At 29.9% G+C, this 25911-nt stretch overlaps 1 long non-coding RNA gene and 2 other non-coding genes across 3 annotated transcripts in view; 2 read left to right on the forward strand and 1 right to left on the reverse strand.

The window, feature by feature from the left end:
• Positions 1-25911, forward strand: part of LOC145270843 (uncharacterized) — a 145432-nt gene that overhangs the window by 56291 nt on the left and 63230 nt on the right. The window lies entirely within an intron of this gene.
• Positions 5887-5959, reverse strand: Trnav-aac (transfer RNA valine (anticodon AAC)). Its single transcript has one exon. It is a non-coding gene; the product is annotated as a tRNA-Val (tRNA).
• On the forward strand, positions 6838-6910 carry Trnav-aac (transfer RNA valine (anticodon AAC)). Its single transcript has one exon. It is a non-coding gene; the product is annotated as a tRNA-Val (tRNA).

The following is a 25911-nucleotide window of genomic DNA, read 5'->3' on the forward strand; positions in this document are numbered from 1 at the left end:
TTATTAATTATAGTGTTAAGTAATTATTAATTATAGTGTGTAGTAATTATTAATTATAGTGTTTTGTAATTATAGTTATAAATTATACTGTTAAATAATTATTAATTATAGTTTTTAATAATTATTAATTAAAGTTTTAAGTAATTATTAATTATGGTGTTAAGTAATTATTACTTATGGTCTTAAGTATTATAAATTTAGTTTTTCGTAATCATTAATCATAGTTTGAAGTAATTATTAATTATGGTGGTAAGTAATTATTTTTTTATAGTGTTAAGTAATTTTCAATTATAGTTTTAAGTAATTATTAATTATAGCTTTAAGTAATTATTAATTATGGTTTAAGTAATTATTAATTATAGTTTTAAGTAAGTATTAATTATGGTTTTTAGTAATTATTAATTACAGTTTTAAGTTATTATTATGTATGTTAAGTAATTATTTATTATTGTGTTAAGTAATTATCATAGTTTTAATTAATTATAAATTATAGTGTTGAGTAATTATTTATTATAGCTTTAAGTAATTATAAATTATAGTGTTAAGTTTTATTAATTATAGTGTTTGGTAATTATTAATTACAGTTTGAATTAATTATTAATTATAGTGTTTAGGCAATATTAATTTTAGTTTTATTTAATTATAGTGTTAAGTAATTAATAATTATAGTGTTAAGTAATTATTAATTATAGTTTTAGTAATTATTAATTACAGTGTTAAGTAACTATTAATTATAGTGTTAAGTAATTATTAATTATAGTGTTACGTAATTATTAATTATAGTTTTTAGTAATTATTAATTATAGTGTTAAGCAATTAATGACTATAGTGTTTGTATCGCCTTTAAATACAGGATCCACTACGATATTACGTACAGATCTCTGAGTTCGACAAAAAGATTGCCGAGTTGGACAAGACAAATCTGAAAAAGATTACAGCATACTAATCGATAATGACACCCTTCACCTTATTCCTCAGTGTTTGCTAATGTTTTCTTACGGATATAATTATTGAATATATTTCTTGTTTTCATCGGACTATTGTTCTGGTTTCGAGTGCTATTCGTCAGGCATGCTGGTCGCCATCTTGGAAAAGAAAGTAGAAAAGTTACTGGCTCCGTAGGTGGTTTCGTATTCTTGGAGTTGTTTTTTGTTTTTGTGGCCGTGGTTTCGTATGTGTGAAAAGAAATTAGTCGACACTCCAGACGAGAACAATAGTCCGATCCAAACAAGTAATACAAAGAATCAACCCTCATCTAAAAAAAAAAAAAAAAAAAAAAAATCCGAACTGTAATCATTAATGAACTTTTGATTACGTGCCATTTTATTTCCGATTTCCGTCGTCTGGAAGAAGTGGGTGCGGCTTGTTTCAGGGTCACGATAATACAACATATGTTGTAGTTGTCTTTAATGTATTTCTTCTGAATAATGCGAAAACCGATTAACGATATCGAATTTACTCAGGTCAATATAACCTATAATAGATGTTATGTGTATGCTTCTTTCGTGATATGAATCACAATTTATAAAGTCGTTATCGTTGGTAGTCAGGTTAGGGTTACATATATATTACACACAAATTTTTCAAAGAAAAGTGATTTGTTACAGCCATACAAAGACAAAATAAAATATTAATGTCTTTCTGCTCTCTATATTCCCCATCATGATCCTTCATCGTTTATCTTAAACTGTTTAGCTACAATTTAGATCTTCAAAGAATATATACTGTAGTGAAACATAGACCCTCATATCACGCCAAAGTGAAATCTTGACAGTGGCACAAAAGAAGAGTAAGAGGGTAATGTTAGGCATCACTGTACAAGACAGAAAGACAAATATCCGGATCTGCCAACAAAAAAGTGTAATTGACATCGATACTGCCATCAAAATATCTAAACACAGATGGGCAGGACACTTAGCCAGACAACATGACAACAGATAGTTGGTAGTCAGGTTAGGGTTAGGGTTACTCGAGTATTATTAATGGTACGATGTAATACAGTCCTACTTGCCGTATTTGAACCTTTAATATAGATATATAATAGCATGGGTGCCTGGCGTTGCCCGGGGGTTTGTAGGTGTATGCTGAGGAAAAAAAAAGGTCAATTTTTTTAACTTTGAATCCTATTATGACCCTTTAACATTTATTGTTTTGGGGCTAAAATCAAGTTATTAAGTTAGATTCATGTCCAAGAAACCTATATCTAAAATATCAAGTGTTTAGACTTCAAATTGTCGGAGGAGTTTGGTAGAGTTCTCAAAGGTCAAATCGTTGAACTCTGACCCCTTAACAGCCAAATTTCTGGCCGAAAACCGATCACATAGATGTCCCCAAATCTCAGTACCCTGTATTATCAAATTTTGAGTCTGTAGACTAAAAATTGACAGAGTTATTGCGTAGGGAAATGTACACAGACACACACAGACACACACGCATGCACACACACACACGCGCACACACGCGCGCACACACACACACGCGCACACACACACAGACACACACACACGCGCACACACACACGCGCACACACACACAGACACACACACACACACACACACACACACACACACACACACACACACAGAGACACGTTCACTTTTATATATATATATATATAGATATATATATATGCACATAAAGTTTTGAACAGTACGTTGCTTTCTTAGGCATGGTCCTAATTACTAACCACTTACATCCAAATGGTGGGATGAACGTGAGCAAAAAAATAATAAATAAAAAAATAAACACTGCGATAATTAGTAAGGATGGTGCAAACAAAACAGAATTTAATTATTTAAGAAGACTTCATAAGAATTTGTTAACATTGGACGAACATGCTGTAGTTTTTTTTGTTTTTTTTTAAATGGGGGGGGGCACCACCACTTATCAAGGCCCGAAGGCCACTCAGGGATAAGGGTTATTGCGTGTACAGTAATCAATGAAATAGTATTGTAGTAATCATTAGTATTGGGGTTTTTGATAGAGTGTCTTACTTAAGGGGGCGGTTTGTCAGGAGTTTGTTTATGTTGGACTTGAAGACGTCCAAGTTGTAGTCAGGTGGGAAACAGGCAAGCGGCATAGAGTTCCACTGGTGTGCAGTTCTAAGAAAGAAGCTCTGCTCATGGAATCTACGTTTGGATTTAGGCACAGATAAAGAGTGGGGGAAAATTATAGACAGTAGTTTGAGCCAGACGGGTGTTTCTCGTGAAAGATTGGCGAGGGGGGGGGGACGAGAGATTGGAGCTCAGACGAGCACCTGCCATAGCAGACACGCAGTAGTGTGTTTACTAGATATGTTTTCGGAAAAAAACTGCTCATGGGAGTTGTATTAATTAATTAATTTATTTTTAAGTGTACAGGTCGTTTGAACATTACATTTTTGCATGATTGTTGACAGTTACTAACCGTGATTCTGTTTAATTTTCGATTTTTGGGCGATTATCAAGACTCTACGCGATTCTCTAAAGTCAGTTATCTTTATTTTTTCTTGTTATAGCATTACAGAGCTGACATTAGCTGTGCATTAAAACAAACAAACAAAAAACAAACAAAAAACGCTTTAAAATAAGTTAACACACACACACACACAAAACACTTATCTAGGTAGGTAGAAAAGTAACTTAGCATCCTTTTTTACAAGGTAGTCACCACTTATCAAGGCTTGAAAGCCACTTGAGGATAAGGGTTAATGAATTTAATGTGATAGTGTAGTAATTTAAGTTAATTGTGTAAATTGTGTAGAATTTGATTATTTATGGGGACGGCTCAACAAGAACTTATTTACATTGGACTTGAAGATGACCATATTGTAATTGGCTGGGAAGCAGACTAGGGAAATAGTGTTCCACAGGCAGGCAGTTCTAGGAAAAAAGCCTAGTTCATGGGATCCACATTTAGATTTAGGCACAGATAGAGAGTGGAGGAAATTGTTGATAGCGGTTGTAGCCAGGCAAGTGTTTTTTGTGAAAGTCTGGCAAGTAAAGACCATAGATTGGGGCTCAGAAGAGCACTTGCCATAAAAATAATGATAGAGCAGAGACAGGTTCATAACGTCTCTTCTGTGGGAAAGAGGTTGCAGGGAAGAGAAAAGGGGGTATCACCTACTAGTTTTGAACGTAGATTCCATGAACAAAGCTTCTTTCTTAGAAGTGCACGCCTGTGGAACTCTCTAACGCTTTTCTGTTTCCCTCCTGACTTCAACATGGATGGCTTCAAGTCCAACATAAACAAATTCCTGATGAACCGCCTCCTTAAGTAATGACACTTTATCAAATCTCCAATAGAATTGGACCGGTAATACGCTTTCATTAAGTCTATGTTTTAAAAGATTGGTCCATGTCCAAGTAACCTACATCTAAAATTTCAAGGGTTTAGACCCAAAATTGGCGGAGGAGTTTGGTAGAGTTTTCAAAGGTCAAATCGCTGAACTTTGATCACTTGACAACAAAATTTCTGGCCGAAAACCGGTTAAAAAGATTTTCCCAAATGTTAATACTCCTTATGTCAAACCTCGAATCTCCAGACCGAAAATTGACAGAGTAGTTTGGTAGGGAAATGTACACACGTGCGCACGCGCGTACACACATTTTCGCTTTTATAGATATATAGCTTTGTTGTTTTATTTTTATTTATTTTTTTTTTTTAGAACTTTTTTCGAATTTATGTGTATAATAATACGAACCCGGCAGTTTTGGTAAAAAAAAAACCAAAAACAAAAAAAACAAAAAACAAACAAACAGTGTTAAAAAATGTTTTGGACAAAAAAAAAAAAAAAATCACTGATGTCTGCCCACTGCTATGAATTGAGAATAGGGGCATAGGTACTGGTCGCGATTAGAGTTCCCTGCCGAACACCCTAAAAAAACACTGACTTCTCCCTTAGTTGCCATAGTAACTAAACGATCATGAATTTTTATCGACTTTGTTTTACTGTTTATGAATATTGAAATAAAAGACATTACTACACATTTATTAATAATATCTCACTTTTAATCACTTTTATCGACTTTTTTTTTACTGTTTTACTGTTTATGTATCACTTTTATCGACTTTTTCTTTTCTTTTTTTAAATAGCATTTTCTTTTTAAATAACGACGTTTTTACTGTTTATGTCTCACTTTTTTTTATATTGTACTAGTGCACTTATTGATTCGTGCTGAAATAACGTTATTATTTAAAAAGCCATTCTTAACATGAGGAGGGTGTTTTGTACCTATTCTCTACTTTAACCTTACAATTGAATAAAAAAAACATTAAACTTTAATTAAGCTTAGAAATACGATTTAAAATATAGCGCGGATCATAAGTGCACTAGCACCCATTTTTTTTTATTAATAAATGTTTAGTAATTATTTTTCTTTTAATATTCATGAACAGTGAAAACGTCGTCATTTAAAAAGAAAATGCTATTTAAAAAAGAAAAGAAAATTCGATAAAAGTGACACATAAACAGTAAAACAGTAAAAAAAAAGTCGATAAAAGTGATTAAAAGTGAGGTATTATTAATAAATGTGTAGTAATGTCTTTTATTTCAATATTCATAAACAGTAAAACAAAGTCGATAAAAATTCATGATCGTTTAGTTACTATGGCAACTAAGGTAGAAGTCAGTGTTTTTTTAGGGTGTTCGGCAGGGAACTCTAATCGCGACCAGTACCGGGGCATATAAGCGAGAAAATACGAAAGTAGAATCAAGGAGACAACAGTTACACGAGAACCCAAAATGCGTTTAGTAATTAAAACATTGTTTCAAATTTTAGCGTAACAAAACAGACAAGTCCTCTAACAGCGAAGACGCCGCTAGAACTGATATTTCGTACTTCAGCGTGACGGACGAACGAACAAACGGCGCATTGTTCAGAGCTCCAAAATTTAAAAAGTCACTCAAGGTTCCGGCGAGTTTCGAACTCGCGACCTTCTGCGTGTTAAGCAGACGTGATAACCACTACACCACGGAACCTCTCCTTCTTAAGCATGTTGTTATCCAGTAAAAATCTAGTAGGTTATCTGTTGACAGCGGTAAGTTTATAAATATCAGAAGCAAAGAAATAAAAGGCAGTCGTACGAAACGAGCGCGTGTCAGTTATCACCCGCAGGTACCACATAGAATTTGAATTATCCCTAAACACCATCGGGTGTCTTGGGACTCTTTCTGCAAAGATTTTTGGTTCTTATTTAATACTAGCAATGGGTGCCCGTGCCCGGCGCCCCGGCGTTAATGTAACATGTTTATTCAGCTCGAAAAACATACAGTGTTTATCGATGTATTTGAAAATTACAAATGTTTATTCAGCTCGAAAAACATACAGTGTTTACCGATGTATTTGAAAATTACAAATGTCGCCGGACTCTCTATTGAACACGATAAGTTTCAGAAAATGAGTTAAAAATAAAAAACTAGATAAAATACTGTTAGAAACTCGCTCAATATATGTTACCATAACATAGGCTGATATATATTCGGTGGGTTTTTAACACAATTTTGTATATATTTTTTTATTTTTAATTCGTTTTTCCAAACTTACCGTGTTCAACAGAGAGTCCGGTGCCATTTGTAATTTTCAAATACATCGGTAAACATTGTATGTTTTTCGATCTAAATAAACATGTTACATTAAATAAAAACACTAAAAACATATCCAGTTAGGTAGAAAAGTAACTTATCTTGCCTTTGATAACATTTATTTGTTCTATATTTGTTTTGTGACAACTTTTTCGAATCTATGTGTAGAGTAAAACAAATCCAATGTGGAATTTTTATATAAACTTTGTTTTCATATAGTCACCTCCGTCGTCAGATAACGTACTTGACTTTTAAAAAGAGCTCAAGTAACGTGAGGTTCCGTGGTGTAGTGGTTATCACGTCTGCTTAACACGCAGAAGGTCGCGAGTTCGAAACTCGCCGGAACCTCGTAGATCTTTTATTTTTTTTTTAAATTTTGAAGCATCAGCGTGTTTCTGTACGACCGTCACGCTAAAATACAAAATGTCAATTTTAGTGGCGTCTGCGGCTGCGCCGATCAGTTAAAGGCTTTGTCTGTCTATTTGTGCGTTGCGTCGTCACGCTAAAAATTCGAAACAACGTTATCATTGCTAAACGCGCGTATTTATTTAATGGCGCTATTTTAAGAATCTGATGTCTTACTAATAGGTCACCACTTATCAAGACACAAAAACCACTCGAGGATAAGGGTTAATGCATAGGTAGATGGACGGTGAGGCAATATTCTCAGGATTGTTTAACGATTGTTGAGACTAACGATTGGTCAGATTCGGATGATTTAAAAGGAAACTTGAAGATGACCATGTTTTACTTAGCTGAGAAGCATTCCCGTGGTATTGCGTTCCATATGTGGTTAGTTCTAGGGGGAAGAAATTGCTCATGGAAGTTTCGTTTAGATTTAGAGTTAAGGGCAAAATAGATTCACTAATTGATATAATAATTAAGTCATTGATTTTGTGCTACGAAACAGATACTGTCAAGAATTGTAAATGTTAACTGTATTAAAGGAATAAATTATAAGATGGTCAACATCATGAACTTTGGAATACAGACTTTTGTTATTCATTCTCTCTCTATATATATTATATATGTGTGTGTGTGTGTGTGTGTGTTTGCGTGTGTGTGTTTAGATGTTATTTATTTGTTTTTGTTTTTGCGATACGTTTTTGGATGAATTCAATTATTTATACGAAAGTGCATTTTTACTTAAATGCGAGTTGAGAATAATTTTCCCATTGACCAAATTGGTACTACCAAATGGGGAGCTGCTTTTAAGATATAATTTTCTACTTTAGAAACAATATATATATATATATATATATATATATATATATATATATATATATATATATATATATATATATATATAAACACACACACACTCTCTCTCTCTCTCTCTCTTTCTTTCTCTCTCTCTCTCTTAATAGCTGGGGGACGTCAAAATTCACATGGTTTGTAAAAAAACTACAGATGGTTCAAGGTAGATAATTCAATGGAATTTTTTCTAGATTGCCTCCCTTGTATTGCAAAATTGTATTATTATTTCTCTCACCGAAAAAACGATTTTTCTTTTTCTTTTTTGTTTACTTGCCTCCCCACGAGAGCAGAGTAAGACGAAGGTCGTTTTTTTTTTTTTTTTTTTTTTCTTTTAAATGTGGGAGTGAAACCAGCTTCCCCAAAAGGAGCACTCTGGTCAGTAATAAAAAAAAAAAAAAAAAAATGTATCAGTCGTGAAGGATTTCTCATCCACCAACCGAGACCAAAAAAGTGACACCCCGATCCCGGCCCGAAGGCGAAGAACACCCTTTTCTATTGATTCCTTTCGTATTTTACTAAAATTAATCACCTATTGTCAAGGCCAGATTCCACTCGAGGATAAGCGGTTAATGAGATGTAACGATTGTCGGAATCAAATCCGAATATTTGTGGGAATCTGGCAACATTGATTTTGAAGGCGACCCACCTGGTTGCCGGAAAGCTGTCCCCCCGGCAATGCAACGTCCCAGGAGAGTGAAGCTCTTCTGGAGACATTTCACTTGACGCTTGATATACTAAAGAAGACAAGGACGTTTTTTTTCATTGTGGTAGCAAGGCGAGTTCTTGCTGTGAATGTCTTACCCCCCCTCCCTCATTCGTCATCTGTGCATAGATCTAAATGCAAATTCCATGAATAAAGCTTCTTTCCTAGGCCTGGCCGCCTGTGGAACACTGTTCTGCTGGACTGCTTTCCAGTTAACTACAACATAGTCGTCTTCAAGTCCAATGTAAATAAATTCTCGTTGAGCCATCCCCTTAAATAGTCAATTTCTACCCAACTTGCATCTCTGTAAAACATTAATCATTATTCTCGACTCGCCTTTGGGTCATGATAAGTGGCGAATCCCCTGTAAAAAAATAATGAAAAAAGAGTGGAACCAGGAATTAGAGTATGTATGGTGTCCAAGGAAATCTATATGGCAGCTGCCGAATTTGCATTTGTTGATTTGGAGGCCATAACTGGATAGCCGTTGGAACGCTTCTTCCAGGTGATGTTCATGGGTTTAGACATCTTTAGGGTTTGTAATGCTTTTAGGGCATACCCTAATAAAATAAATAATTTGATACAAGCTTCTGAAATGACAAACGCAACAACTTCATAAAATGTAACACAGAAAAGGTTTATTGAGGAGAATGTGATATTTTCCTTGTAGAAAGCTGGACTCCGGCACCTGGTATTATCGCGGTAGTTATTCCAGTGGAATCGTCGATACCGTAGAGATAACACCGAGGTTGAGAGAGAGAGAGAAGAAAAGGAGGTCCGTTCTTTTTGGTGTCTCTCTGCGTAAGAATGAGTTGTTCTTCTTCAAACCGGATGCTGGCCGATTTCCTTTGGGGATAGGAAGTATCAATGTGCCGTACCCCTGACTGGTCAAGATGTGGCCGAATAGCACAGAGGAGTGGCATTGATTTGGTTTCTCTCTGCGTAAGAATGAGTTGTTCTTCTTCAAACCGGATGCTGGCCGATTTCCTTTGGGGATAGGAAGTATCAATGCGCCGTACCCCTGACTGGTCAGTATGTGGCCGAATAACACAGGGGAGAGGCATTGATTCGAGGAAGAAAAAAGTCCCATTTGTTTCTGCTACAAATCTTTACTAGCCACCAGTATGTCATCGATGTAGGCGTAGGTATAAGTTACGCCCCGGAAAACCTCATCTATCAACCTCTGAAACGTTTGGGCCAAATTGCAAAGTCCAAAGGGCATCTTTAGGAATTCGTACTGTCTAAACGGGATTATGACTGCCGTCTTCGGGATGTCCTCTGGAGCGACCAGGACCTGGTAATACGCTTTCATTAAGTCTGTTTTTGAAAAGATGAGTGCGCCCTGCAGACTTGAGGCGAAATCATGGGGAACTGGATACCGGTCGGGTGCAGTGGATACGTTTAGTTTCCAGTAGTTTTTTTTTTTACATGGAGGTCACCACTTATCAAGGCCCAGAAGCCACTCGGGGATAAGGGTTATTGTGTGTACAGTAATCAATGGGATAGTGTAGTAATAGTATTGGAGATTTGATAAAGTGTCATTACTTAAGGAGACGGTTCATCAGGAATTTGTTTGTGTTGGACTTGAAGACATCCAAGTTGAAGTCGGGAGGGAAACAGGCAAGCGGAAGAGAGTTCCACAGGCGTGCACTTCTAAAAAAGAAGCTTTGTTCATGGAATCTACGTTTTGATTTAGGCACAGATAAAGAGTGGGGAAAATTATGACAGTGGTTTTCAACTAGACGGGTGTTTTTCGTGAAAGATTGGCGGGGGGGGGGGGCCAGAGATTGGAGCTCAGATGAGCACTTGCCATGGAAATAGCGATAAAACAAAGATAGGCTCGCAATGTCTCTTCTGTGGGAGAAAGGTTGCAGGGAAGAGAAAAGGGCATCCCCACTAAGCCACAAAGTCTATTTTGTACTCTGTTAAGGCAGGATAGACTGTTTTTAGCTGCTCCTGCCCAGATGTGGCAACAGTACTCCATCCTTGGACGTACCTGGCTCTTATATAGATAGAGAATTGCATCATTAGTGAGATATCTTCTGGGTCGGTAGAAGGATCCCACCATTTTCCCAGCGACCTTGGCCACAGACTTGATGTTCCATTTCACATCAGGAGTAAAGGTCAAACCCAGAAGCTTATCAAAACATGGGGCCTCCCCTAGACGAGAGTCATCCATTTCGATTGATGCCAGATGGGGATCAGAGCGTTTATGGTGTAAAGATAGGAGTACCACGTGCTCAAGATCTGAGGAGAGAGAATCAGAGAGAACATTGTCATTTACAGCCTTTGATGTGTTGTCATAGATGGTCGTGTTATCAGCATAAAGTTTACGCAAATTCGAAATTCCCCGTCGAGTTTGAGAACAAGCCATAATGGTGAAGCGTATGGGCTGTAGACGGGTCGAATGATTTTGTCCGTCAACATCTCGTCAAAAACCTTTTTGTGTGCTGGGAGTCATTGTGGTCGGGAAAACGTTGGTTGTCCTGTGGTTTTGATGTGATGTTGGGTCTGGTGTTCTCTTGTGCCAGCTAGCTTAATGGGTTGTGTAACGTCTGGATATTGTCGCAATTTGTATTAGGAGAGGCAAAGTGTTCGTAGGATGGAATGTGATTTAACAAAGGAGATGAATGTTCATAAAATGTTTGTAGGTATGTATGAATTGACAAGGAATGAATGTTCGTAAACTATTTGTAGGTATGTATGAATTGACAAGGGATGAATGTTCGTAAAATGTAACTTATCTTTTGGACGATGGAGATGGTTAGGGTAGGGGTCGGTCATCCTGCTGTCGGTGATGCGTGTCCTGGCTTGTAACTGGAAAGCGAGTGACTTTTTCATCAGCAGCTAGCAGCCAGCGTCTTCGTCTTCTTTCTCCTCCTCTCTTCTTTGGTTTGTGTGAATTAGGCATTGTTTAGAATTGAAGGCGTTTGGCCCATAACATGAGAGCGTAGTCGGCTTCAGTTCACTGGTGCCTTATCTCTTTTTCTTGTTCATCTCTTTAGGTCGGGTGGAAGAATCTGTCCATGCGTTCACTGACGCAGCAGGGCGAATCTCCACTTCCCACTTTTTGGTCCCCTCATTTTATAGTGGCAAACCGGCTCCCAGCGACTGTGATATTTGAGATGTTTATTTTAGGCGCGGAGCTCTGCCATTGGTCGATAATTATTTTGTGGTTATCTTATTTTTTTCTTCCCAAGCGGAAGCGATGCGTGGAGCCATGTGCAAAAGACGATTTTTCATTTTGTCTCTCATGGTGGATGCGTTAACACCCGGTTCGCTGCTAATTCTCACCATGTTCCCACACACATCTACTTTTAAAATTAACATCATTATTATTTTTACCCCAGATGTATGCAAATATCTGGCGCACTTTAACAGCGGAATATCTCTCACTCCTGAACTGTCATCTAAGCTTCAACCTCTGTCCCATCGGCGAAATGTTGCACCCTTCTGCTTGTTCTAAAAGTATTTTAATGGTGAACGCTCCGACGAACCCCTTTGACATAAATACCCCTGACAAACTCGACAATCAGCAAAATCCCACCCCTTCACAGTAGAGATCCCTAGATGTAAGAAAGCCTTCTACTCTAATAGTTTTTTTTCCCCCCAGAACTGCTAGACTTTGGAACTCCTTTCCAGATTCCTGTATTTCTAACTGTACTGGCATGCACAAGTTGAACTGTAATGTGAACAGAGATCTTGCTGCTCAACTCCCTATATAGTATCCCTGCAACTTATGTTCCCGATAGTAGCCCTCTACATTAAAGTGGCGTTGTGGTGCCTTGTTTGGGGTAAAAAGGAATAGTAAAAACGTGCTTGTCACTTTGTTGGGGACCAGGATATATAAATCCCAATCCCGTTACAAAAGAATAATGAAACGAATGGAATTGAAGGAAACAAAGACTCAATTGATGGATAAGATAAACGTGTCGTTTATTTACTGTTGAAAGAATGAACGTTTTAGATATAACATGTATTCATGTCCGCGTGGGTGTAACCATCATTCGGGACTGGTGTTGTAGAAAGAAAAGGAAATGTGTGTTCATCTCAAGTTCGGGTCACTATCATTTGTTCGCGCGTGGGAAAAGAAGTGAGTGATGTAATAGAACGAGAAATGGCAGTCCATCGTGTAGACAAAGAAAAGGATAGAGGGTTGACGTCAGTTAGCAGTCAGCTACGCGAAGATGTTCTCAGGGACCAGTAGTAGATAGAGAGAGAAAGAGTGTAAAGGTGTACATACGGTCTGTTAGCTTTTTGTCCCACATAGTAGTAAATGGCATGAGGTACGCTGGTCCGCAGACCGACCAGCTTGAAAGCTGGGCCGAAAAGACTGGAAACAGCCTGTCTCTTCCTTTTATAGGTGTTGCCGGTGTGTCTTTTGTGCATGTGTGGATTTCCTTTGAAAGGGGAAGTGACGTCGTCCTTGTGTGCGTACGTGTGCGTACGTGTGCGCGTGTGTGAGTACATGTGTGTACGTTAGCGTGTGTGTATATATACATGTGAATGTGAGTGTATGTACGTGAACGTGAATATATGTACGTGTGTGGACGTGCGCGCGTATGTTTGTGTGCGCGTATGTATGCGACAAGTAATATAGCTTGAAATGTGAACGTGTGTTTTTGTGTGAGACCTGAAAAGTCTCGCGCAACTTTTTCCCCCTCATATATATTTATGGTAGAGGTTGTGACCCAACGGGTCACTGACACGTCTACTTTTGAAATTAAAATAATTATAATTTCTTATTATTTTTACTCCGGATTTATGCATATCTGGTGAAGATAGAACCAATTAAAATATTGGCACTTTTTACAAATATTTGGCACATTTTCAGTGCAATGCAAATGTAAGGGAGATAACTCGATTTTATTTTATTTTCATAAACCTTAGCAAATGTAAGGGAGACAATTTTTTTTTTTTTTTTTGTATGAAAAGGTCAACAACCAACTTGACAAAATATATTTTTTTATTTTTTGGAAAAAAAAAAAAAAAAGAAAAAAAAGTCATTAAAAAACAATTAAATTATGAAAACATCAACGTTTTTTTTTTTTTTTTCAGGCGGTGTTTTACAATTTTTCACTGTGCAGAGGCTTACTAATTTAGGACGGGATACATTTTTTAAAAATCAACACATTTTAAAAATGTAAGCTGCAGCTGCTGCTGCTGATAGCAGTATCAGAATTTTTGTAGGAATTTTTGACACCCCTAACACGAAACTGCGAATACAATATAAAAATCTCGGAATTTCTCTGTTAAAAGTGGGTTATTTATTTTCTTTATGGATTATACTTCCAAAATAAACTATTACAGTTGTTTTAAAAGTAATAGAAATATTTTCTTTTTTTAAAACAGTAATGAATTTTCCGAACTCAATATTTTTCAATTTTTAAACTCAATATTTTTCAATTTTTAAATTTTAAAAATCTATCAAAATTTTTCTATTGATTCTATTTTTACGATATTTTCAGGGTCAATGTTTCTATTACTTTTTATACAACTTTAATAGTTTATTTTGGAAGTATAATCCATAAAGAAAATAAACAACCCACTTTTAAAAGAGAAATTACGAGTTTTTTATATTTTATTTGCAGTTTCGTGTTAGGGGTGTCAAACATTTTTACAAAAATTCTGATGCTGCGACGAATTTCTGTCGGTAAAATTTTACATTAAGGCCCGTCTCACGTTCGTATATAACAAAATATGTTTAGTAGATTTCGTGTGCTAAAAACAAATCAGGAAAGTGTTTCCGTCGCAAAAAAAAAAAAAATAGTTTCCCTGATATGAGGAAATTACTTTTTCAAAAAGTGGATGATCACTTTTCCATGTAAATTTATATATATACATATGATGATTGCAACGTCTTGTCAGACGAGTGCCACTCCCTCAGACATTTAAAATCCATGAGTCCAAATGTCTGAGAGAGTATCTATACAAATATGATGTTACAGAGTCTTAGCTTTGTACGACAGCTAAGTCTCTCTCTCGGTTCAAAATGTTGAGATCCAGCAACAAGCAAGAGCAAGATAGCCAGCAACAAATTAAACTGCAGACCAGCTTAATGCAGGTACTAGTCTTCCGCTTTATTGTTTTTTAAATCAGAGATTTGCTTCACCTAGAAAGGTTGCCTTCACCATGGCTTACGGGAGCCCTCTCTACCCCAATACACATATACACACATACACACAAATATACACGGTGCTAGTTGGCCATTGACCCAGAAAAAGAGTTCATTCGCCCTTTGGAAGATCTTGTTTTTAATCCTTCAGGGAGACTAGCCGCCCTCCTCACCAAACAAGTCTGGTGGGGGAACCAGTTTAGTCGCCGGTGACCCGACCATGAGGCAGGTAGTACTGGGTTACATGGTACCAGTAGCATATGACATGACCTGACATAAACATGACCTGACATGTATATATACATATACATATATACATACATACATATACATATATACATACATATATATAGATATATATATACATACATACATATATATATATACATACATACATATATATATATACATACATATACATACATATATATATATATATATACATACATATATATATATATACATACATATATATATATACATACATGCATATACATATATACATACATACATATACATATATATATATATATACATACATATATATATATATATGCATATATACATATATATATACAAGATTCCCCGCATGTCTTTCATCTAATCATAATCAAGTACCTCCTATAAGTGGCTTATTAAAATCTCTCAGTATTATCATACGTTTGAACATCAAAGAAAACTAAAGACCCCTTGACCCCAACATATCCATAAAAAAGAAAAAAACAAGACAACAAATAAAAGCGAATTCGTCCACCTTCTCTCTGCATTAATAAAATCGAGTTTCATCAAATTCTTGTGGCACTGGCGTCTTCGATTCCTCTTCGTTAAGAGCCATTCAGATTGGTTGAGTCCACCGAAGAAGTCGTTACTAATGCATGGAACCTGTATTATCCCGATATTGACAAGCTGATCGATAAGTCTACCAATCGATATTTCTGGCCCCAAAATCGATGCATACAAAACTATATGAGTTGGCATATTCCTTTATTTCCTCGAAAGGTTATAGTCAGTTAACGTAATTCCTAATTTCCGGCGGAGCTGCTACCAGAAGCGGTGACAAGTAAAATCAGTTCCTTCACTTTTATTTTTCTTGTGAAGCATTTTATCCCTGAGTGGCTTCCGGGCCTTGATAAGTGGTGATCACTGTGTAAAAAAAAAGAAAAAAGAAAAAAAGAAGCATTTTATTCAAATAAAAAAATATGCAATAAAAATTAACAAAATTATAAAATTAGTTTTTTATTTGCACTTTTGATAAACAAAACTGAAAGTATTATTTTATTAAAAATTTTATAAGACATATATGTTTATGAAATTATAAAAATGATATTTTTTGTAATTTAAAAATAAAAGATTTTTATTTGAATTTATGTAATAAATATGTTTTTGAATGTACAAAAAAAATTTCTGTTTAAATTCAAAAACGAAAAGATTTTTTATTTAAATTTATATAATGAATATATGTTCATGAAATTATAAAAATGATATTTTTTGGAATTAAAAAGATGTTATTTTGAATATATATAATAAATATATATTTTTGAAAGTATAAAAATGATTTTTGTTTAAATTTTAAATCGACAAGATTTTTATTTAAATTTATATAATAAATATATGTTCATGAAATTATAAAAAAGATATTTTTTGGAATTAAAAAGATGTTATTTTGAATATATATAATAAATATATATTTTTGAAAGTATAAAAATGATTTTTGTTTAAATTTTAAAACGACAAGATTTTTATTTAAATTTATATAATAAATATATGTTCATGAAATTATAAAAATTATATTTTTCGGAATAAAAAGAAAGATATTATTTTGAATTTATATAATAAATATATATTTATGAAATTACAAAAATGATATTTTTTGGTATTAAAATTTTTTTTATTCAACTTTATATAATAAATATAGATTTATGAAATTATAAGAATTATATTTTAAATATTTTTATTTTTTATTTTTTTACATAGGCATCACCGCGTTATCAAGGCCAAGAGGCCACTCAAGGATAAGGGTTAAAGAGTGTACAGTAGAAATTAGACAATATAGTAATCATTAGTAATGAAAATTTGGTAAATTTGATAACTTATATGGAACGGCTCATCAAGAACTTATTTACGTTAGACTTGAACACAACCATATTGTAGTCAGCCGGAAAGCAGGAAAACGGAAGACAATTCCACAGGCGTGCAGTTCTAAAAAAGAAGCTTTGTTCATGGAATCTACGTTTAGGTTTAGGCACAGATAAAGAGTGGGGGAAATTATTGATAGTGTTTACAGCTAGACGAGTGTTTCTTGTGAAAGTTAGGCGAGAGGGGACCATAGACTGAAGCTCAGTCGAACACTTTCCATGAAAATAACGATACATCAGAGACAAACTCGCAATATCTCTTCTGTGAGATAGAGGTTGCAGGGAAGAGAAAAGGACATCTCCTACGAGGCTACGAAGTCTATTTTTAACTCTATCAAGGCAGGACAAGTCCTTTCTAGCAGCTCTGCCCAGATGTGGCAACAGTATTCCATCCTTGGACGTACCTGGCTCTTATGTAGATAGAGAATTGCATCAGCAGTGTGATATCTACCAGATCGATAGAAAGATCCCACCATTTTTCCAGCCGCCTTGGCAACAGATTTGATGTACGTGTTCCATTTAAGATCAGGAGTAATGGTCAAGCCAAGAAGCTTGTCAAAACTTGAGGCCTCCTGAAGACGAGAGCCATTCATTTCAATTGATGCCATATGTGGATCAGAATGTTGATGATGTAAAGAGAGAAGCTTGGTTTTAGATGCATTAAAAGTAACCAGCCACTCCTTTCCCCATTGTACTACGTGCTCAAGATCAGAGGAGAGAGAATTGGAGAGAACTTGGTCGTTTACTGTCTTAGATGTGCTACCATAAATGGTAGTGTCGTCAGCATAAATGTCTACAAATGATGTAAGGATGTGATTTGGAAGATCATTAATGTAGATCAGGAAAAGAGTTGGGCCCAGGATGGACCCCTGAGGGACACCGGCATTAATACTGTGAGCTTCTGATTTTTGCCCCTCAACTACTACTCTTATGAACCTATCAGAAAGAAATGATTTAATAATTGAGAAGACATTTCCAGCTATACCATAGCTACAGATCTTATGAAGTAAACCTTTATGCCATACCCTATCAAAGGCCTTAGATATGTCAAGAGCAATTGCCCTAGAAAGGTTGCCTCCGTCGAGAGATTTGCTAATCCTATGAGATATAACTGTAAGCAAATCCGCTGTAGATCTAGCAGAACGGAAACCATATTGAGTTTCACTCAGAAGGTTATTTTTGTTGAGATGGTTGATTACTTCTGTATTTAACACAGATTCCAGCAACTTACTCATGACGCACAGGAGACTTATTGGCCTGTACTGAGAGGGGGATGAATTCTTAAATACAGAGCATACTGATGCAATTTTCCAGGGAGATGGGAAACTATTCTCCTTAAGACAACGTTTAAACAGTTTTGTAAGTATGAGCGCTAATTCAGGTTGAAGTTTTTTGAGTACTATAATTGGAATACCGTCAGGGCCAGTTGCTTTACTGGAATCAAGGTTTTTGATTAGCTTGGCAACATCACGTACAGATATACGTATATCACATAGCGTGTTTTCTGATGCAGGAGGAAATATTGGGGGTTGGCGGCCTTGGTCGCAAAGGGTAGAATTAGCTGCAAAGTTCTTGACAAAGAGTTTGGCTTTGTCTGATGCTGACGAGATTACCTCAGGTCCATTGATAATAGTTGGGATGGAGCACACGCTTCTGTTCAGGATTCTGTTTGCTATTTGCCAAAACTGGTGGGAACCAAGCCGCTGCTCAGCTACTTTGGACTTAACGGATTGAGCATACAACTCTCTTGTGTTCTTTATTACTTTCTTACAATGGTTGCTGGCAGTCCTGAAAGCGGCTTTAGTTTCCATACATCTATTACGTTGGAAGCAGTGGAAAAAGTGATTTCTGTGCGCAATGGCAGCAGCACATTCTGGAGAGAACCATGGCTGGCTGTTAGGTTTTTGCTGAAACTTTTTCGAGGGTATGAAACAGTCTATACCTACAATTAACCATTCCGTCAGGTCTGATACTATAGAGGACACATCCTTTTTAAACATGGAATGCAGAGGTAGATCAGATATAAATGTACAGAAGCTATCCCAGTCAGCCTTAGTGTATCGATATACTGTACGATGGAGAGGTACGTCTGGGGTCTTATTACATTTCATTTTTATCTTAATTGATACAACAGAGTGGTCGGAAGATCCAAGAGGCGACAGAACAGAAACTGAACATAGTTCAGGGCAAGTTGTGAGAAAAAGGTCTAGTAGGCTCGCATATTGGCCGTCATTGTCGGGCACACGAGTGGGTTCCTGAACAATCTGAGTGAGGTCATAGGCAATGGAGAAATCATGACAGAACCTCCCCTCATAATCGGTCTTGTTTGACTGGGTCAACCATTCGACGTTGTGAACATTGAAGTCTCCACATACGTGAATGTTAGCTGAAGGATAAGCAGATAGGACTTGGTCAATTTTCTCAGATATGCTTTTAAAGATAGTAACTCCGCTGTTGTAGGGGCGATAGAGAGATGAATGCAGTAGTGTGAGCTAAAGCAACCAGGAAGCACATATAGGGTAAGTTAGGATCTTCCCTGGAAATGTCCCTACCACATGGAAAGCTATCTTTAATATAGGCACATATTCCATGCCCATGGCGATCTTGGGGGTCAGATTTAGAAGTTAAGTTAGAGTATCCTTTAGTTGCGAACTCTTTTAGGGAAATAGCCTGTCCAATGCCAGTTTCACTTAAAAATAAAAGGTCTGGTTTAGTCTCCTGAATCGACAAGATTTTTATTTAAATTTATATAATAAATATATGTTTATGACATTATAAAAAAGATATTTTTTGGAATTAAAAAAAAGATGTTATTTTTAATATATATAATAAATATATATTTTTGAAAATATAAAAATGATTTTTGTTTAAATTTTAAATCGACAAGATTTTTATTTAAATTTATAGAATAAATATATGTTCATGAAATTATACAAATGATATTTTTTGGAATTAAAAAAGATGTTATTTTTGAATATATATAATAAATATATATTTTTGGAAATATAAAAATGATTCTTGTTTAAATTTTAAAACAAGATTTATATTTCAATTTATATAATAAATATATGTTCATGAAATTATAAAAATGATATTTTTTGAAATTAAAAAAAGATATTATTTTGAATTCATATAATAAATATATATTTATGAAATTACAAAAATGATATTTTTTGGAATTAAAATTTTTTTTATTTAACTTTATATAATAAATATAGATTTATGAAATTATAAGAATTATATTTTTAGAAATTTTAAAAATAAAAGATTTTTATCTGAATTTTTATAATAAATATATGTTTTTGAAAGCATAAAAAGAAAATTCTTTGAATATTTTAAAAATAAAAGTTTTTCATGTGAATTTATATGATATAAATATGTTTGTGAAATTATAAAAATAAAAGTTATTTTATTGGAATTAAAAACATCGTGTTATTTTAATTCATATAATAAATACGTGTTTCATGAAATTACAAAAATGAATTTTTTTTTTTTAGAAATGACGGTTTTTATTGGAATTCGTATAATAAATACATGCTTATGAAATTATAAAAATGAATTTTTTTATTTTAAAAATAATTTTTATTGAATAAATATAATAAATACATGTTTATGAAATGATAAAAAAGTTTTAATTAAATTTTTTTATTTGAATTATATAATAAATATATGTTTATGAAACTTTAAAAATAAAAGTTATTTTGTTTTAATTAAAAAAGTCTTTCACTTTAAGTTATATAAAAATAAATTTTATGAAATTTTAAAAATAAAATTTGTTTCTTTTAATTTTAAAAATAAAAGTATTTATTTCAATTTATATAAGAAATATAGGATTATAAAATTTAAGAAATAGAAGTTATTTTTTTAAAAATTTTATTAAATACATATAATAAATATATGTTTAGGAAAATATAAAAATGAAATTGATTTTTACTGTAAACAATCAATTTTTTATTGAATAAATATAGTAAATAAATGTTTATGAAATTATGTTTTCTTTTAATTTAAAAAATAAATGTTTTATTTTGCTTCATATAATAAATATGTGTTCATGTAATTTAAAAAATAAAATTTATTTATTTTTAATTTATAAAAATGGTTTTTATTTAATTTTGCATAACAAATACATGTTTATGAAACTTAAAAACTAAAAGTAATTCTTAAAATAAAGTAATTTAAAAATAAATGCTTTTTTCATTCTAATTTATATTACAAATATATGGTTATGAAATTTAGAAATTATTTTTTTTTAATTGTAAACAAAATAAGTATTTTATTGAATATTTATTATGAATATATATTTATGAATTGATTTATAAATATATATCCTGAAATTATAAAATAAATTTCTTTCGAATTTTAAAAATAAAATTTTTGTTTTTATTTATTGTTTATGAAAATTTAAAAAATAAAAAGTTTTTTTTAATTTAAAAAACAATTTTTTTCATTTAAATTCATTTAATAAATATATGTTCATTAAATAATGAAAGTAATTTTTTAACTTTAAAAATAAAAGATTTTATTTGAACTTATATAATAAATATATGTTTATGAAATTTTAAAACTAAATGCCATTTTTTTTTTAATTTTCAAAATAAAAGTTTTTATTTGAATTTATATAATAAATATATGTTTATGAAATTATAAAAATATTTTTTAATTAAATTTTTTTTTCATTTGAATCTATATAATAAATACATGTCTATGAAATTAAAAAATTATAGAAATGATTGTTTTATTTTAAAATTAAAAGATTTTATTTGAATTTATATAATAAATATATATTTATGAAATTTTCTGAATTTATATAATAAATGTGTTTATGAAATTATGAGAATAACAGTTTTTATTTTTAAATTTAAAAAAATAAAAGCTTTTTATTTGAATTTATATAATAAATATGTGTTTATGAAATTTAAAAAATGAAAGCCTTTTATCTGAATTTATATCATAAATATGTGTTTATGAAATTTAAAAAATAAAAGCTTTTTATCTGAATTTATATAATATAAATATGTGTTTATGAAATTTAAAAAATAAAAACTTTTTATCTGAATTTATATAATATAAATATGTGTTTATGAAATTTAAAAAATAAAAGTTTTTTATCTGAATTTATATCATAAATATGTGTTTATGAAATTTAAAAAATAAAAGTTTTTTTATCTGAATTTATATAATATAAATATGTGTTTATGAAATTTAAAAAATAAAAGTTTTTCTTTTAATTTAAAAAATTAAAATCTTTTAGCTGAATTTATATAATAAATATGTGTTTATGAAATTTAAAAAATAAAAGCTTTTTATCTGAATTTATATAATATAAATATGTGTTTATGAAATTTAAAAAATAAAAGTTTTTCTTTTAATTCAAAAAATTAAAATCTTTTATCTTAATTTATATAATAAATATGTGTTTATGAAATTTAAAAAATAAAAGTTTTTTATCTGAATTTATATAATATAAATATGTGCTTATGAAATTTAAAAAATAAAAGCTTTTTATCTGAATTTATAACATAAATATGTGTTTATGAAATTTAAAAAATAAAAGTTTTTTTATCTGAATTTATATAATATAAATATGTTTTTATGAAATTTAAAAAATAAAAGTTTTTCTTTTAATTTAAAAAATTAAAATCTTTTAGCTGAATTTATATCATAAATATGTGTTTATGAAATTTAAAAAATAAAAGTTTTTTTATCTGAATTTATATAATATAAATATGTGCTTATGAAATTTAAAAAATAAAAGCTTTTTATCTGAATTTATATAATATAAATATGTGTTTATGAAATTTAAAAAATAAAAGTTTTTCTTTTAATTTAAAAAATAAAAATCTTTTAGCAGAATTTATATAATAAATATATGTTTATGAAATTAAAAAAATAAAAGCTTTTTATCTGAATTTATATAATATAAATATGTGTTTATGAAATTTAAAAAATAAAAGTTTTTCTTTTAATTTAAAAAATTAAAATCTTTTAGCTGAATTTATATAATAAATATGTGTTTATGAAATTTAAAAAATAAAAGCTTTTTATCTGAATTTATATAATATAAATATGTGTTTATGAAATTTAAAAAAAAAAGTTTTTCTTTTAATTTAAAAAATTAAAATCTTTTATCTGAATTTATATAATAAATATATTTTTATGAAATTTAAAAAATAAAAGCTTTTTATCTGAATTTATATAATATAAATATGTGTTTATGAAATTTAAAAAATAAAAGTTTTTCTTTTAATTTAAAAAATTAAAATCTTTTAGCTGAATTTATATAATAAATATGTGTTTATGAAATTTAAAAAATAAAAGTTTTTTATCTGAATTTATATAATATAAATATGTGCTTATGAAATTTAAAAAATACAAGCTTTTTATCTGAATTTATAACATAAATATGTGTTTATGAAATTTAAAAAGTAAAAGTTTTTTTATCTGAATTTATATAATATAAATATGTTTTTATGAAATTTAAAAAATAAAAGTTTTTCTTTTAATTTAAAAAATTAAAATCTTTTATCTGAATTTATATAATAAATATGTGTTTATGAAATTTAACAAATAAAAGTTTTTTATCTGAATTTATATAATATAAATATGTGCTTATGAAATTTAAAAAATAAAAGCTTTTTATCTGAATTTATATAATATAAATATGTGTTTATGAAATTTAAAAAATAAAAGTTTTTCTTTTAATTTAAAAAATTAAAATCTTTTAGCTGAATTTATATAATAAATATGTGTTTATGAAATTTAAAAAATAAAAGCTTTTTATCTGAATTTATATAATATAAATATGTGTTTATGAAATTTAAAAAATAAAAGTTTTTCTTTTAATTTAAAAAATTAAAATCTTTTAGCTGAATTTATATAATAAATATGTGTTTATGAAATTTAAAAAATAAAAGTTTTTCTTTTAATTTAAAAAATTAAAATCTTTTATCTGAATTTATATAATATACATATGTGCTTATGAAATTTAAAAACTAAAAGCTTTTTATCTGAATTTATATAATATAAATATGTGCTTATGAAATTTAAAAAACACAAGCTTTTTATCTGAATTTATAACATAAATACGTGTTTATGAAATTTAAAAAATAAAAGTTTTTTTATCTGAATTTATATAATATAAATATGTTTTTATGAAATTTAAAAAATAAAAGTTTTTTATCTGAATTTATATAATATAAATATGTGTTTATGAAATTTAAAAAATAAAAGTTTTTCTTTTAATTTAAAAAATTAAAATCTTTTAGCAGAATTTATATAATAAATATATGTTTATGAAATTAAAAAAATAAAAGCTTTTTATCTGAATTTATATAATATAAATATGTGTTTATGAAATTTAAAAAATAAAAGTTTTTCTTTTAATTCAAAAAATTAAAATCTTTTAGCTGAATTTATATAATAAATATGTGTTTATGAAATTTAAAAAATAAAAGCTTTTTATCTGAATTTATATAATATAAATATGTGTTTATGAAATTTAAAAAATAAAAGTTTTTCTTTTAATTTAAAAAATTAAAATCTTTTATCTGAATTTATATAATAAATATATGTTTATGAAATTTAAAAAATAAAAGCTTTTTATCTGAATTTATATAATATAAATATGTGTTTATGAAATTTAAAAAATAAAAGTTTTTCTTTTAATTTAAAAAATTAAAATCTTTTATCTGAATTTATATAATAAATATGTGTTTATGAAATTTAAAAAATAAAAGTTTTTTATCTGAATTTATATAATATAAATATGTGCTTATGAAATTTAAAAAATACAAGCTTTTTATCTGAATTTATAACATAAATATGTGTTTATGAAATTTAAAAAATAAAAGTTTTTTTATCTGAATTTATATAATATAAATATGTTTTTATGAAATTTAAAAAATAAAAGTTTTTCTTTTAATTTAAAAAATTAAAATCTTTTATCTGAATTTATATAATAAATATATGTTTATGAAATTTAAAAAATAAAAGCTTTTTATCTGAATTTATATAATATAAATATGTGTTTATGAAATTTAAAAAATAAAAGTTTTTCTTTTAATTTAAAAAATTAAAATCTTTTATCTGAATTTATATAATAAATATGTGTTTATGAAATTTAAAAAATAAAAGTTTTTTATCTGAATTTATATAATATAAATATGTGCTTATGAAATTTAAAAAATACAAGCTTTTTATCTGAATTTATATAATAAATATGTGTTCATGAAATTTAACAAATAAAAGTTTTTTATCTGAATTTATATAATATAAATATGTGCTTATGAAATTTAAAAAATAAAAGCTTTTTATCTGAATTTATATAATATAAATATGTGTTTATGAAATTTAAAACATAAAAGTTTTTCTTTTAATTTAAAAAATTAAAATCTTTTAGCTGAATTTATATAATAAATATGTGTTTATGAAATTTAAAAAATAAAAACTTTTTATCTGAATTTATATAATATAAATATGTGTTTATGAAATTTAAAAAATAAAAGTTTTTCTTTTAATTTAAAAAATTAAAATCTTTTATCTGAATTTATATAATATACATATGTGCTTATGAAATTTAAAAAATAAAAGCTTTTTATCTGAATTTATATAATATAAATATGTGCTTATGAGATTTAAAAAATACAAGCTTTTTATCTGAATTTATAACATAAATACGTGTTTATGAAATTTAAAAAATAAAAGTTTTTTTATCTGAATTTATATAATATAAATATGTTTTTATGAAATTTAAAAAATAAAAGTTTTTCTTTTAATTTAAAAAATTAAAATCTTTTAGCTGAATTTATATCATAAATATGTGTTTATGAAATTTAAATAATAAAAGTTTTTTTATCTGAATTTATATAATATAAATATGTGCTTATGAAATTTAAAAAATAAAAGTTTTTTATCTGAATTTATATAATATAAATATGTGTTTATGAAATTTAAAAAATAAAAGTTTTTCTTTTAATTTAAAAAATTAAAATCTTTTAGCTGAATTTATATAATAAATATGTGTTTATGAAATTTAAAAAATAAAAGCTTTTTATCTGAATTTATATAATATAAATATGTGTTTATGACATTTAAAAAATAAAAGTTTTTCTTTTAATTTAATAAATTAAAATCTTTTATC

The sequence above is a fragment of the Euprymna scolopes genome, chromosome 46 (assembly GCF_053919585.1).
Source record: "Euprymna scolopes isolate OS-2025 chromosome 46, ASM5391958v1, whole genome shotgun sequence".
NCBI classification, from domain to species: Eukaryota; Metazoa; Mollusca; class Cephalopoda; order Sepiida; family Sepiolidae; genus Euprymna; species Euprymna scolopes.